This window comes from Sciurus carolinensis, chromosome 11 (assembly GCF_902686445.1).
Source record: "Sciurus carolinensis chromosome 11, mSciCar1.2, whole genome shotgun sequence".
In the NCBI taxonomy this organism is placed as follows: Eukaryota; Metazoa; Chordata; class Mammalia; order Rodentia; family Sciuridae; genus Sciurus; species Sciurus carolinensis.
Window position 1 is genome coordinate 20,098,510 of NC_062223.1, and position 16,014 is coordinate 20,114,523.

General features: G+C 38.7%; 2 pseudogenes; both read left to right on the forward strand.

Annotated features, from left to right (window-relative positions):
• Positions 1 to 1,733: 1,733 nt before the first annotated feature.
• Positions 1,734 to 11,493, forward strand: LOC124959142 (olfactory receptor 140-like; annotated as a pseudogene).
• Positions 11,494 to 14,752: 3,259 nt separating this feature from the next.
• Positions 14,753 to 15,661, forward strand: LOC124958070 (olfactory receptor 4C6-like; annotated as a pseudogene).
• Positions 15,662 to 16,014: the final 353 nt, after the last annotated feature.

Sequence of the window (16,014 nt, forward strand, 5' to 3'; positions counted from 1 at the left end):
CTTCCAGGTAGGCGGGTATGTGGTTTTTGTTGTTATGAACCTGTCAAATGTCATGCTAACACAATGACTGCCTTCCTACTGACTGCGATCTGATCCATACTTAATTTCTCCCATTTTTCTTTCTGGTTTGCATTATGTTTGAAATATCTGTGGTGCTGTCCCTTCAGAGTTTTGTATACTCACTCCTTGGATTTCCTTCTGGAATCAGACTTTCCCTTATAGCTCTCGGAAATCCTCTGTTATAAAGTTCCCTTCTTGTACAATGCTCACTGATCTGGACCTAACTCCATAGACTCTGCCTATCTCCAGTTCACAGAATTCTATGCTCTGGGGAACTCAACTAGACAGCAATGGGGAATCCAAAATATTCTCTACACATCTGTCTTTTCAGTAGAGGATGGATGAATGATGAATGGGCTGTGAAGAATGGGTTTTAATCTTTATTAGATTGGACATGAGAAACTTAAGTATGTGCTCCTTCTCTATTCTGAGATTGTGCGTTTATTCCAGAACTGAAGGAAAAATTGAAGAACTTTTCACAAATGAAACTTTAGCAAAATGCATATTCATTATAGTTATTTTCACAGTTCCAATCCCTCATTCAAATTTCTTTGTCACCTTCTATCACAAATGTAATAGCACTATAATAATTCAAGTATCTGGTCAAACTAGGTTTGATCATTTGGTTTCAGTTTTCTGAAACTGTTTTTCTATGCTGATACACACTGCTCACAGTGATGACATTTGTGCCAATTCAGAGGTATGTACAATTTATTTTTCTTATTTTAGAAAATATATTTGAACATGATGAGTGAATATAGTTCTATATAGGAATATTCCTGCTTTTAATTTAATTCAGTTTGTTCTTAAAAATAATTTTGAATATTAGTGGATGATTCCAATAGACCTCACAACTGGTGGCAGCATAAAAGTGTTATCTCACATTAGTTACAAAGCAAAACAATCTAAAAATAAAGACCCTGGCCCAATGCTTTTGTGTTACCTTGAGAGGTGATGTTTTGATTCCTTGACTTAGTTTTCCATGCTATTAGGCAGGATGCCTTTTGTCTATTCCAGAGGGATTTTATTAGATTAAATTTAAATAGTTGAAAAAATGTATTTTACAAGTCTAAATATAATTTGGGAATGCAATTATTTTCATTATAACATTAATCTAGTTACAGAGTTGGCATTAGAAACGACTGCTTTGAAGAAGTACTATGAATTGTACCTGCTGTGAAGTGCTGTTCTTATGACATGGGTCACAGTTCTGGGAGTGTAGCTCAGTGGTAGAGCCCTTTTCTAGCATGTTCAAAGCTGGGGTTCTATTCCCAGCACTGCAAAAACAAAAAGTATAACAATGAAGAATCGGTTGATAAAGACAATATTATAATAAAATTTAAGACATCAGAGTTACCTACTCAAATGTTCAATTTATAGCACACCAAATATTCAAATTCCATACTAATATACTAAGTTCCTGTATTATCAAATATCCGAATTCTGTAATGACAGACTCATTTTTGCTGTGTTTTCTCTTGACAGAGGGATTTGTCTTCTTGTGGATTTAAGGAAAAAGTTAACAATTAAACATGAGTGCTGTGAAAGTCCTCTAATGTTCAGTTAAGGTAAAATAATTGGGTTTTGGCAAGCTCTGCTAATGGTGTGAAAAACCCCTGAGGTCTAATTAGCCACAGCTAAGATAGGTCACAGAAAGTGTGTACAAACAGGATATGTGGCAGCTCTTGCTACGGCTCCAGAGAAAGGTACCATCCAGAGGTGCACTTATAAATCAACAAGGGCTCACTGTGGCTGAGCTACATGGCATTTTTACCCTCACTTTACCTCTTGGTGAACTAGCACCTGCTTGGGGCCCTGACCATGGAGCTATGTCAGACAAGATGATAGGAGATAGGTGAGAAACCATGTAATTACAGATTTACAGGATTTAATGCACCTTAAAAATCATATAACAACCTGTCATCTCTACCATGCTGAATTTTTAATCTCTTCTTTGGCATGTCAGTCACCAAGAAAGATTGAGGGGCTGGGGATATGGCTCAGTTGGGAGAGTGCTTGCCTTGCATGCACAAGACCCTGAGTTCAAACCCCAGCACCACTGAAAAAAAAAAAAGATTGAATCAACTATAATCCTACCAATTTAGAAGTAAAAATATTTTGGGTCTTTTTTTCCTTTTAGATGCAAATATTAAAATTAATAAGAATTATAGTAGAAATTAAAATTTGCATTCTTAATTTTACCCATTATTACAACATAAAAATTATGAAATTATACAAATTTTAAATATCTCTGTTAACAACTACCCATTATGGGATGCACTATATTATACTCATAAACTTATCTAACGTTGGACCTGCACAGTTTCCAATCTTCCAGGGTTTTTGTAATTGTGCTGAATGTGTTTTACCTATGAATTCTCCACTTCTAAAAATATTTCCCTAGATGGTTTATTTCCAGAAAGGTTAGTGTGAAGTCAAAGAGAAAAGACAAAATGATTTCTATTTCTTCAGCGTTATTTCTCAGTCACTTTTATTATTGATTGTTTCTCATTTTACGTACACCATACACTTCATATCTACCAATTACACCTCAGAATAGTGGAATACAATGAAAGTGCTCGATTTCCTTTTCCTTTATGTACACAATTTTTTTTTTAATTTTTTTTTTCTTTTTTTTTATTATTGTATACAAATGGGATACACGTTGTTTCTCTATTTGTACATAGAGTCAAGGCATACCATTTGTGTAATCATACGTTTACAAAGGGCAATGATGTTTGATTATTTTTTTCCTTCTTCCCCACCCTCCCACCCCTCTTTCCCCTCTATACAGTCCTTCTTTCCTTCATTCTTACCACTCTCCTTATCCCGAACCCTAAACCTAACCCTAACCCTAATACTAAGCACTCCCACCCCCCATTATATGTCCTCATCCGCTTATCAGCAAGATCATTCTTCCTTTAGTTTTTTGAGATCGGCTTATCTCACTTAGCATGATATTCTCCAATTTCATCCATTTGCCTGTAAATGCCATAATTTTATCATTCTTCATTGCGGAATAATATTCCATTGTATATATATGCCACAGTTTCTTTATCCATTCAACAACTGAAGGGCATCTAGGTTGGTTCCACAACCTGGCTATGGTGAATTGAGCAGCAATGAACATTGATGTGGCTGTATCTCTGTAGTATACTGATTTTAAGTCCTTTGGGTATAGGCCAAGGAGTGGGATAGCTGGGTCAAATGGTGTTTCCATTCCAAGCTTTCTGAGGAATCTCCACACTGCTTTCCAGAGTGGCTGTACTAAATTGCAACCCCACCAGCAATGTATGAGTGTTCCTTTTTCACCACATCCTCGCCAACACCTACTGTTGCTTGTGTTCTTGATAATCACCATTCTAATTGGGGTGAGATGAAATCTTAGGGTAGTTTTGATTTGCATTTCCCTTATTACTAGAGATGTTGAACATTTTTTCATATATCTGTTGATTGCTTGTACATCTTATTCTGTGAAGTGTCTGTTCATTGCCTTAGCCCATTTGTTGATTGGATTATTTGTATTCTTGGTGTAGAGTTTTTTGAGTTCTTTATAGATTCTAGAAATTAGCACTCTATCTGAAGTATGGTTGGCAAAGATATTCTCCCACTCTGTAGGCTCTCTCTTCACATTGCTGATAGTTTCCTTTGCTGAGAGAAAGCTTTTTAGTTTGAATCTATCCCAGTTGTTGATTCTTGCTTTTATTTCTTGTGTTATGGGAGTCCTGTTAAGGAAGTCTGGTCCTAAGCCAACAAGTTGAAGATTTGGACCTACTTTTTCTTCTGTAAGATGCAGGGTCTCTGGTCTGATTCCAAGGTCCTTGATCCATTTTGAGTTGAGTTTTGTGTAGGGTGAGAGATAGGGGTTTAATTTCATTCTATTGCATATGGTTTTCCAGTTTTCCCAGCACCATTTGTTGAAGAGGCTATCTTTTCTCCATTGCATATTGTTGGAACCTTTGTCTAGTATGAGAAAATTGTATGTATTTGGTTTTGTGTCCATGTCCTCTATTCTGTACCATTGATCTACCTGTCTATTTTGGTACCAATACCATGCCGTTTTTGTTACTATTGCTTTGTAGTAGAGTTGAAGATCTGGTATTGCAATACCCCCTGCTTTGCTCTTGCTACTGAGGATTGCTTTAGCTATTCTAGGTTTTTTATTCTTCCAGATGAATTTCATAATTGCTTGCTCTATTTCTGCAAGGTACATCATTGGGATTTTAATTGGAATTGCATTGAATCTGTATAGCACTTTAGGTAGTATAGCCATTTTGACAATATTAATTCTGCCTATCCAGGAACATGGGAGATCTTTCCATCTTCTAAGGTTTTCTTGAATTTCTTTCTTTAGTGTTCTGTAGTTCTCATTGTAGAGGTATTTCACCTCTTTTGTGAGATTGATTCCAAAGTATTTTATTTTATTCGATGCTATTGTGAATGGGGTAGTTTTCCTAATTTCTCTTTCTGAAGATTCATCACTTATGCATTGGATTTATGAGCATTGATCTTGTAACCTGCTACTTTACTGAATTCACTTATGAGTTCTAAAAGTTTTCTGGTGGAATTTCCAGGTTCCTCTAAATATATAATCATGTCATCAGCAAACAGGGATAGTTTGACTTCTTCTTTTCCTATTCGTATCCCTTTAATTTCTTTGGTTTGTCTAATTGCTCTGGCTAGAGTCTCAAGGACAATGTTGAATAGAAGTGGTGAAAAAGGGCATCCCTGCCTTGTTCCAGTTTTTAGGGGGAACGCTTTCAGTTTTTCACCATTTAGAATGATATTAGCCATGGGCTTAGCGTAGATGGCCTTTACAATGTTAAGGAATGTTCCCACTGCCCCAATTTTTTCTAGTGTTTTGAGCATGAAGGGGTGCTGTATTTTATTGAATGCTTTTTCTTCATCTATTGAAATAATCATGTGATTCTTAACTTTAAGTCTGTTGATATGGTGAATGACATTTATTGATTTCCGAATGTTGAACCAACCTTGCATCCCTGGGATAAAACCCACTTGATCGTGGTGCACTATCTTTTTAATATATATTTGTATGTGATTTGCTAAAATTTTGTTGAGAATTTTTGCGTCGATGTTCATTAAGGATATTGGTCTGAAATTTTCTTTCCTCAATGTGTCTCTGTCAGGTTTAGATATCAGGGTGATATTGGCTTCATAGAACGAGTTTGGGAGGGTTCCCTCCTCTTCTATTTCATGGAATAGTTTGAGGAGTATTGGAATGAGCTCTTCTTTAAAGGTTTTGTAGAACTCGGCTGAGAATCCATCTGGTCTTGGACTTCTCTTTGTTGGTAGGCTTTTGATGACCTCTTCTATTTCATTGCTTGAAATTGGTTTATTTAAGTTGTGTATGTCCTCCTCGTTCAGTTTAGGTAATTCATATGTCTCTAGAAATTTGTTGATGTCTTCGAGGTTTTCTGTTTTGTTGGAGTATAGATTTTCGAAATAGCTTCTAATTATGTTTTGTATTTCACTCGTGTCTGTTGTGATGTTTCCTTGTTCATTCCGAATTTTAGTAATTTGAGTTTTTTCCCTCTTTCTCTTTGTTAGTGTGGCTAAGGGTTTGTCAATTTTATTTATTTTTTCAAAGAACCAACTATTTATTTTGTTAATTTTTCCGATTGTTTCTTTTGTTTCAATTTCGTTGATTTCGGCTCTGATTTTAACTATTTCCTGTCTTCTACTACTTTTGGTATTGGTCTGCTGTTTTTTTTCTAGCCCTTTGAACTGTAGTGTTAAGTCATTTATTTGTTGATTTCTACTTCTTTTTTTGAATGGGCCCCATGAAATAAATCTTCCTCTAAGTACTGCTTTCATAGTGTCCCAGAGATTTTGATATGATGTGTCTTTGTTCTCGTTTACTTCTAAGAATTTTTTTTATTTCTCTCCTGATGTCCTCTGTCATCCATTCATCATATAATAGTGTATTATTTAATATCCAGGTATTGGAGAAGTTTCTGTTTTTTATTCTGTCATTTATTTCTAATTTCAATCCATTATGATCTGATAGAGTACAAGGTAGTATATCTATCTTCTTGTATTTGCTAACAGTAGCTTTGTGGCATAAAATATGGTCTATTTTAGAGCAGGATCCATGTGCTGCTGAGAAGAAAGTGTATTCGTTCTTTGTTGGATGGTATATTCTACATATGTCCGTTAAGTCTAAGTTGTTGATTGTGTTGTTGAGATCTTTAGTTTCTTTATTCAATTTTTGTTTGGACGATCTATCCAGTGTTGAGAGAGTTGTGTTAAAATCGCCAAGTATTATTGAGTTGTGGTCTATTTGATTTCTGGAATTGAGAAGGACTTGTTTGACGTACGTGGATGAGCCAATGTTCGGGGCATAGATATTTATGATTGTTATGTCTTGCTGATTTATGCTTCCCTTAAGCAGCATGTAATGTCCTTCTTTATCCCTTCTGACTAGTTTTGGTTTGAAGTCCACATTATCTGAAATGAGGATGGATACTCCAGCTTTTTTTGCTGTGTCCTTGTGTATGGTATGTTTTTCCCTATCCTTTCACCTTTAGTCTATGGGTGTCTCTTTCTATGAGATGAATCTCTTGCAGGCAGCATATTGTTGGATTTTTCTTTTTAATCCAATCTTCCAGTCTATGTCTTTTGATTGATGAGTTCAGGCCATTAACATTCAGGGTTATTATTGTGATATGATTTGTATTCCCAGTCAATTGACTCATATTTGTTTTTGACATGATTTGGTTTCTCCTTTATTTGGCTATTCCTTTAGGCTAGCGCCTCCTGTTGCTGATTTGCATTGTTGTTTTTCATCTCTTCCTCATGAAATATTTTGCTGAGAATGTTCTGTAATGCTGGCTTTATTTGTAAATTCCTTTAGCTTTTCTTTATCATGGAAGGATCTTATTTCATTGTCAAATTTGAAGGTAAGTTTTGCTGGGTATAAGATTCTTGGTTGGCATCCGTTTTCTTTCAGGGCTTGGTATATGTTGTTCCAGGCCCTTCTAGCTTTTAGGGTCTGGATTGAAAAATGTGCTGATATTCTTATTGGTTTCCCCCTGAATGTAATTTGATTCTTTTCTCTCGCGGCCTTTAAAATTCTGTGTTTATTTTGTATGTTAGGTATTTTCATAATAATGTGCCTTGGTGTGGGTCTGTGGTAATTTTGTATGTTTGGAGTTCTATAAGCCTCTTGTAATTGGTTTTTCATTTCATTCTTCAGATTTGGGAAGTTTTCTGATATTATTTCATTGAATAGATTGTTCATTCCTTTGGTTTGTTTCTCTAAGCCTTCCTCAATCCCAATAATTCTTAAATTTGGCCTTTTCATGATATCCCATAATTCTTGTAGATTCTGTTTATGATTTCTTACCATCTTCTCTGTTTGGCCAACTTTGTTTTCAAGATTAAATAATTTGTCTTCAATGTCTGAGGTTCTGTCTTCCAGGTGTTCTATCCTATTGTTTATGCTTTCTATGGAGTTTTTAACTTGATTTATTGTTTCCTTCATTTCAAGGATTTCAGTTTGGTTTTTTTTCAGTATCTCTAACTCTTTATTGAAATGATCTCTTGCTTCCCGTATTTGGTCTTTTAACTGTTGATTGGTTCAATCATTTAATGCCTGCATTTGCTCTTTCATCTCCTCCTTCAATGTCTGCATTTGCTCTTTCATCTCCTCATTTGCTTCCCTGATCGTTTTAATTATGTACATTCTGAACTCCCTTTCTGACATTTCTTCTGCTGTGCTGTCATTGGGTTTTATTGATGTAGTATCTAGGTTTGTTTGGGACATTTTCTTCCCCTGTTTTCTCATATTGGTCAGCTGTCAGTGGGACCCTGAGATATTGCAGATTTCCACTATTGGCTTATAGTGTCCCAGTAGATTTCCAGTGTATCACCTCCCAGTCTTCAGTAGCCTGATGTCTTGGAGGAATTTGATAATTCAGTCCATCCAAAGAAAGCTGCCCCTAGCCCCCTACTGGTTCCAGGGCTTGGAGCTGGCTCTGTGCAGAAAGGCTCTTAATGCGGTCTGCACCATGCAGCTGGCCATGTGGAAGGAGCCCACCGCCGGAGTGTGGAAGGATACCTGGGGAAGACTCTGACTGCCCTGCACTGCTCTGATAAGCCACCCCTATCTGTGCCTGCCACCCGGGCCAAGCTTTACCCAGTGGGCAGACTCACCTGTGGCTCTATTTCAGTCCGAGTCTCTCAATGCCTCCCCTTCCTAACTCCTGGGTTCTGGAGCGACTGGGGGTGCAGTCACCCTCTAGGCCGCCATCTTGGATCACCCCATGAAAAGAACCTGCGGCCGGAGTGGGCAGAGCCGCCTGAAGAGGTCTCTGGCTGCCCTGCCCTGATCCCAGAGGCTGCTTGCGGATCAAAGCTCTCCATTGGTTCGGGGACTTGTGGGCTGGTTCTATGTAGAAAGCCTCTCACTGGGCGGTCTGGTCTGAGAAGCTAGCCTTGAAAGGCACCTCCCACCGCAGGGGTCCAGGGTACTTGGGGAAGTCTCTGGCTGCCCTATCCTGGTCCCTGAAGCTGCTTGCGTGCCAGAGTACGCTGCGCTGCGCTGGCTCCAGGACTTGGAGCTTGTTCTGGTCAGAAAGGCTCTCACTAGGGGGCCTGCTCCGAGAACCTGGAGAAGCTGGCTGTGTGGGCGGAGCCCACCGCCGGAGTGCGCAGGACTGCCTGTGGAAGACTCTAGCTGCCCTGCCTGGCTCCGATAAGCCACCTCTATCTGGGCCTGCCACCCAGGTCGAGCTTTACCCAGTGGGCAGACTCACCTGTGGCTCTATTTCAGTCTGAGTCTCTCAATGCCTCCCCTTCTTAAATCCTGGGTTCTGGAGTGACTGGGGGTGCAGTCACCCTCTAGGCTGCCATCCTGGATCCACACAATTTTTTAAAATTAAGAAAGAAAGCACTTTAATCTGCTGAACTTTGAAAGGGAAAGAAATGTTTGCTTTTCTCAGAATACATTTGGTTATATTTATTTATTTTTTTTCTGTTCATTTCATTGGGGAATTTATGTCTGCAAATTGGGATGATTTTTCCCCATTCTGTTCATGGTGAAATATTCTTTAACCATGAGTTATGCATGATGGATGCTGTGGGAAGATGAAGACATGAGACTGTGCATTGCAGAAACATAGGGAAGTAGAGGATATCATCCAGCTCATGAATGGATGAGCTGCTGCTGTGTAGTGAAAAAACCAGGGGAGGGATCACTAAAGGATTTTGGTAGCGGTGATTGTATAATTTGTATCCACAAAAATACATTAATATGCATAATAGGTATCCAGTGAATATTTGTGGAGTTGAGTATAATAGTTACTTGCAGTTATTATGAATCATGCATTTGTATTTAGAGGTGTGTACTGAGGCATAGTACCTTATCTATTCATCTGACCATCACTTTCTAGTTTCCACATTAAATTTCTTTTTTAAGAACTTTGTAATAAGGTTTTCTTTTGGCTTAGTAGATCGTAATAAACTGAAATCCAATTCAAAAGGCTTTTTTTGGTTCCAGTATATTTGAAATATAAATTTAATGAAAGTAATTATATTAAATTATATGTATAGCATAATTTTAAAGGAGTACTTTTAATTAACCAACATTATTATTATCTTGAAAGTCAACTTATCCAATAACATTACATAAAATTATGCCAGAAACTGAACTGAAGTTTATGTTTGAGAAGTTTATGTTTTTCATAAGTAGATGATTTGGAGAAGCAGATTGGGAAGACAGGGATACTTGAGTTCTTGGTTTATGGCCACAGAAGCTTGTGTATCATCACATATGAAAATGTAGAAAGTGAGGGAATTCACTGTACATTTATTCATTACCTCACAGGTACCTGATGTTGAAGACACTGTGCCAGACCCTGTACTAAGTACTCCAAGAAAAGAGACAAAAATAGCATATTGCTATGGTAGGTGCCAGAGAGGTGAGTCTCCTGTAATTTATGTATATTTCCTATCTGCCTGCTCACTGCAGATATGTATTGTCCATGTCCTTTCATGGGTAAAGCAGTGGGTTCAAATGTAAATTTTGAAGAAAGAATAGCCTTTATCAGTGTGCAGCACTTTACAGCTTGCAAAATACATCCCAAAGTTATAATTTGTGAATTCACAGATGCAGAGGGGACTCAAAGGCAGAGGGCACTGGGATTATTAGCAGGATCACATGGAGCTGAAAACAGGGGAATCAAGAGCTTGTGTGTATAGCTCAGTGTTTTCTCAGTAAATTACACAATAACTGTCAACCCACGGAGGCTATAGGTAACATATAGGTATCTGAGGAGAGGAAAGCATCATGGAGGAGAGTGAAAAAGAATAACTGAGGCAGTTACTAGGGTGGGGGACTGTGGGCAAGGATATGCTCCGCAGTAGCAATGACTGCCCCATCTCCATACTATGACACTCAGCATGCAATACATTTATAACTAGTTGGCTATCTTTCTTTATCTTTTTTTGCAGGTAATTCAGGCCCCAGGAAGGCATTACTTCCTACAAGGATAACCTCATCCCTCCCAATAACGTGACTGAATTTGTTCTCCTGGGGCTCACACAGAATCCACACCTGCAGAGACTGCTCTTCATCATCTTTTTGTTGATATTTGTCTTTACTGTGCTGGCCAATCTGTTCATCATCATCACCATCTCCCTCAGCCCCACGTTTTCCCCTCCTATGTACTTCTTTCTCACCTACCTGTCCTTCATAGACGCCTCTTACACCTCTGTCACCACCCCTAAAATGATCGTCGACCTGCTCTACCAGAGGAGGACTATCACTGTTGGTGTCTGTCTGACTCAGCTCTTTGTGGAGCACTTCCTGGGAGGCTCAGAGATCATCCTCCTCATTGTCATGGCCTATGACCACTATGTGGCCATCTGCAAGTCCCTGCACTACATGACCATCATGAGGCAGGGAGTCTACCGCCTCCTGGTGGTGGTATCCTGGATGGGAGGGATCCTGCACACAACTGCGCAAATTCTCTTCATGATAGCCTGCCCTTTTGTGGTCCCAATGTCATTGACCACTTCATGTGTGATCTCTTCCCATTATTGAAACTGGCCTGTAGAGACACCTACAGGCTTGGAATGGTGGTGGCAGCCAACAGTGGAGCCATGTGCTTGCTCATTTTCTCCATGCTTCTCATCTCCTACATGGTCATCCTGAGCTCCCTGAAATCCCAAGGCTCTGAAGGACAGTGCAAAGCCCTCTCAACCTGTGGCTCCCACTTCACAGTTGTAGTTATTTTTTTTGTGCCTTGCATTTTCACCTACACGCATCCTGTGGCCACCTACCCGGTGGACAAATTGGTGGTTGTCTTCTTTGCAATCCTCACTCCCATGCTGAATCCTATAATTTACACAGTGAGAAACACAGAGATGAAAAGTGCCATGAGGAGTTTGTTGAAGAAAAGAGTTATATAGTCCATTTATCGTGCCAAGTGATCACGACCCTAAATATGGAAGATCAAACCTACTGCACACACAGTGCAAGAGGAGTAGCACATTTTACATATCACTGGAAAAACACAAAAGGGCTCCCTCAAAAAACTAACATTTATTGGTTACTTAATAGTGGTTAGTTAGATTTTTGGTATGGTGCTTTTGGTAGTGTTTAATGTTTTACTAAAGCTGCAATGTTCACATGCAAAGGTTCTGGATCTTCAATGGAAAGAACTGTAAATCTTTGGTTTGATGATTCGGGAGTGTGTTTCTCCACAGTTTCAGGGAGAATTTAGTATATTCTTCATACATGGGTTATTTGTGTGAAATTGGCTTTCTACAGAAGGGTTTCTACAAATTGGTCTCAGAGTTTAAAAAAAAAAAAGATTTGCTTGGCCTTTTGTGGTAAAGGAAATCCTTAGATGAACATATGAAGTGTTGACAGTTGAGGAGTGAAAAGAATCACTGTTGATTTTCTTAATTTTGCTTTTTTTGCAACCTGAATACACAAAATAAAGAAAGAGACCCATAAAAGGATGAAAAGAACAATTCATATCCTAACAAGAAATGATTCCTGCCTGATCTGTCTCTGTTTCTTTTCCTGTCAGAATAAGTCAGAATTTTTGAAATTATTCTTAATTTCTTCTTCTTTTCTTAGATATTCTCATGGCTCAGTTTTTCTTGAATATCAAGGATTTTTTTTTTCTTATCAATACTTTAGGAGTCATTTGCAGCAACAAGTGTAAACATTCTTTTATTTACTCTTACTAAAAAGGTATGAGTTTGTAAAACTGTTGGATGTGATATGTGTCATAAATATATTTATCTTATATTCAGAAAATATCAGGTCATTCTATGTTACCATAATATCTTTGTAAATCAAAACTTCTGATTTTAACTGTCCACTTGTGTTTCTTCTAACAAATGTTTCCTTTCTCAGACTCACTGGTCACCTGCAGCTTTTTCTCCTTTAATTTCAACATGCAGTAAATTCAGATGTATTACCCCCCTTTTTTGGGGGGGTAGGGGGACTGTATGTTCTGACTTATGCATGAATGTCTAAAATTCATAAGAAATAGAACCTTTTCCCAATAATGTATAGGCCTGGAAGCTGATGTAGTCAGCCCCTGATCTAGTAAAAATGATAAGTTTTCATTGCTGGTGAAAAATAATTATTTCTACAGACTCCAGACTGAATAATTTGTGATTCACTTTGTCTTATGATAGACAGGAGATAAAGGTAATCCAAGAATAAGAATGGGAACAGTAGTGAGAAAATTTTCATTTGTACTCCAAGTTAAAAGAGAATGTTTGAAGGGGGAAACTAAGGCCAAGGATTATGTCTTCGAGTTTACATCAACTGCTCAGTGGAGGATTGAGTTTAATGAAATTATAAATTTTCAACAACAAACTTGGAAGGTGTAGGACTCAAAGGAAAATATCTAAGTAATCCTGACATCCTCAGTAGATGGTCTTACTGGTTTGTAAATATTTTAGGGACTGTTAAGATGATCCTTGGCATCCATCATTAAGAATCTCTCATGCAGACACTGCATATGATTATTTCTAGTGCTTGAAAATAAAATAACCTAAAAATAAATATGTAGGTTTTCTTCTAAAAGCTTTTAAGAGAAACTACATTGGAAGTTTATATTTAAAAATTCTTGCTTTAAACTCAATGTTTAATTCAATGAAAATATTAGCCATTATTTAATGAGGAGAGTAAGTGAACTATAGTTAAGCCTGCTGGGAGGCATGTGCATTGTTAGTTCCTTTACACATTTTATATCTCTTAATGCAGCAGCAGGTATTATTAGTTCAGACTGAATACATTTTGTTCAAGAGAAAAATGAGACTCAGCAAAGCTAAGGGAGGTTCCAGATATTTTGGGTTTTACCCTCTCTGCCATTCTTGTCACAACACTTCTTGCTGGTGGCATGCAAAACATCAAAACATGGCCCGGGTCTCTGTCTGTGTTGTGAAGATTGTTCTCAGGTCTGTCTCCTTGTTTATTTTGGGGTTACCTTCCTCCCTTTAGCTCTGCTTGGCCTCCACTTCCCAGAATACGCACACTCTCTTTATTCCTCTTGTGTCAGGGAAAAGCCATCTGGCCCTCTCATTCCCACCCATGTATGATCATCATCAAAACTGGGATGCACTGAACTCCAGGAATGAATAGTGATTCAATTCCAAGGAAGTTGACATATGGGTGAGGGAGATGCTTAGAGGAAGATAAGCCATGCAGTCAGGGAGATGGTTTGATGCCCTTTATGGATATAAGTTTGGGAACTTGAAGAGACAAATGATGTTTCTACAGGGATTTTCCCAGACTCTTCCATAGCATGAATAGAACTACTTGACAATTATAATCAGGAAATTTTGACTTATGTTATCTATTTCAAAATGTTGTTTAGTTCTTATAGTTAGTCAGATAATTTCAGGGACTAGATAAACAATGTTTCACAATACAAACAAAGTTGTGTTTGAACATAAATTTCAACTGGAAACTATTTCACAGGGTATTGACACATGGTAAGGACTAGTTGAATATCAGTGCTATACAATAATAATATTATTATCCATTATTCAATTTTAGGAGGTAGACATATAGATGGAAACAATGTAATCCATAATAAATAGAGAGTCCTTTAGCTATGACCTATCTCAGAGTACTTCAACTAGAACATTCTAAGTGTTCAATAAGTATATGGAATAAATCAACGGAAAAATCATATTTTTCTAAGATCTTGGGTGTGAGAAATGAAGGGAAGTAACCTAGCATGGTAGTCTAAAAAACAACAAAAACAAAAACAAAACAGGTTTATTTTGGAAAACTGAATGGAAACACAGGAGAGAATGAGGGAAATAAAAGAATGTTAAGCTAGTTCCATTTATCCATTGGCTCCTATGGACCCATGGTCAGTGGATTCCCCAAGGGTGTTGATGTCTGCATACCACAGGAGTAGGTATGTGCACCACAATGAAGCAGTAAGTGTCTCAGGCACAAGCAGTGGGACAGAGAGCAAGAGTTGTGCCGGTGGGAGGAGGAGGTGCTGAGGGATCAGTAGGGTCAAGCTGCTCTCAGGCTGAGATTGTTAGCTGGATTCTGTGGTAGCAGCTGGAGACAAAGGCAGGTTAGGAGGGTCTGGGACAGCACCACCTAGTGGTTGATAATTAAAAATGATAATCCTTCTGCAGATTTTCCAGTGCAGAGTGACATGTTGTCCTCAGCCCACATTCAATGGAGAATCCAAACAACGTCACTGAATTCATCCTTTTGGGCATTACAAAGCATCCAGAGCTGAGGAAAATGCTCTCTGGTTTGTTTCTAATCATGTATGTGGTCACAGTACTGGGAAACCTACTCATCATGGTGACCATAAGTGCAAGTGAGAGTCTGAAGTCTCCCATGTAGTTTTTCCTTGCTTCCTTGTCCCTCATGGATGTCACTTACTCTTCCGTCATTGTCCCCAAGTTGGTCATGGACTCCCTCTCTGAGAGTACGGCCATCTCCCTCGAGGGCTACATGACCCAGCTCTTCGCAGAGCATTTCTTTGGTGGTGTGGGGATCATCCTGCTCACCGTGATGGCCTGTGACCGCTATGTGGCCATCTGCAAGCCCCTGCACTACAGCAGCATCATGAGTCCTCGAGTGTGCTGCCTGATGGTGGGAGGGGCCTGGGTGGGCGAATCCATGCATGCAACAATACAGCTTCTCTTCATGTACAGAATACCCTTCTGTGGCCCCAATGTCATCGATCACTTTATGTGTGACTTGTTTCCACTGTTGGAGCTGGCCTGCATGGACACCCACGTCCTGGGTCTCTTGGTCATCCTCAACAGAGGGGGGATGTGTGTGACCCTCTTCCTTATCCTGCTTGCCTCCTACGTGGTCATCCTCTGCTCCCTGAGGTCTTACAGCTCTGAAGGGAGCCATAAAGCCCTCTCCACGTGTATCTTCCACCTCACGGTGGTGGTGTTGTTCTTTGTGCCATGTATTTTCTTGTATGTGAGGCCTGTGGTCACTTATCCCATAGACAAGGCGATGACTGTGTCTTTTACCATTGTTGAACCAATGTTAAATTCCTTGATTTAAACCGTGAGGAATGCAGAAGTGAAGAGTGCCATGAGGAAACTATGGGTGAAGTAAGGGGCCCTGGTATTCACTAGATTGCATTCCAAGCAGCATATTTTCCTTAAAAAGTCGATGTAGTCTTAGTTCCCAGATGACTCCAATCCATTGGGTACAGGAAACCCAATGCATCATTTTATTTTAGTTTATGTTATTTTATTTTATTTATTGGTTATTTTAGTTACACATGACAGCAGAATCCACTTCTTAAAAAACAAGATACCACAGTGTCCTGTCTAGCAGTGAGTGATTTGCCTCCAGGACCTCACATGGGTATATTTTGTACTGACTCACCTTTCCCAAAAGTGAGCGGGAAAACATTTAAATTAAATTCTATTTTTTTTAAAATTCATTTTTATTGTAAACAAATG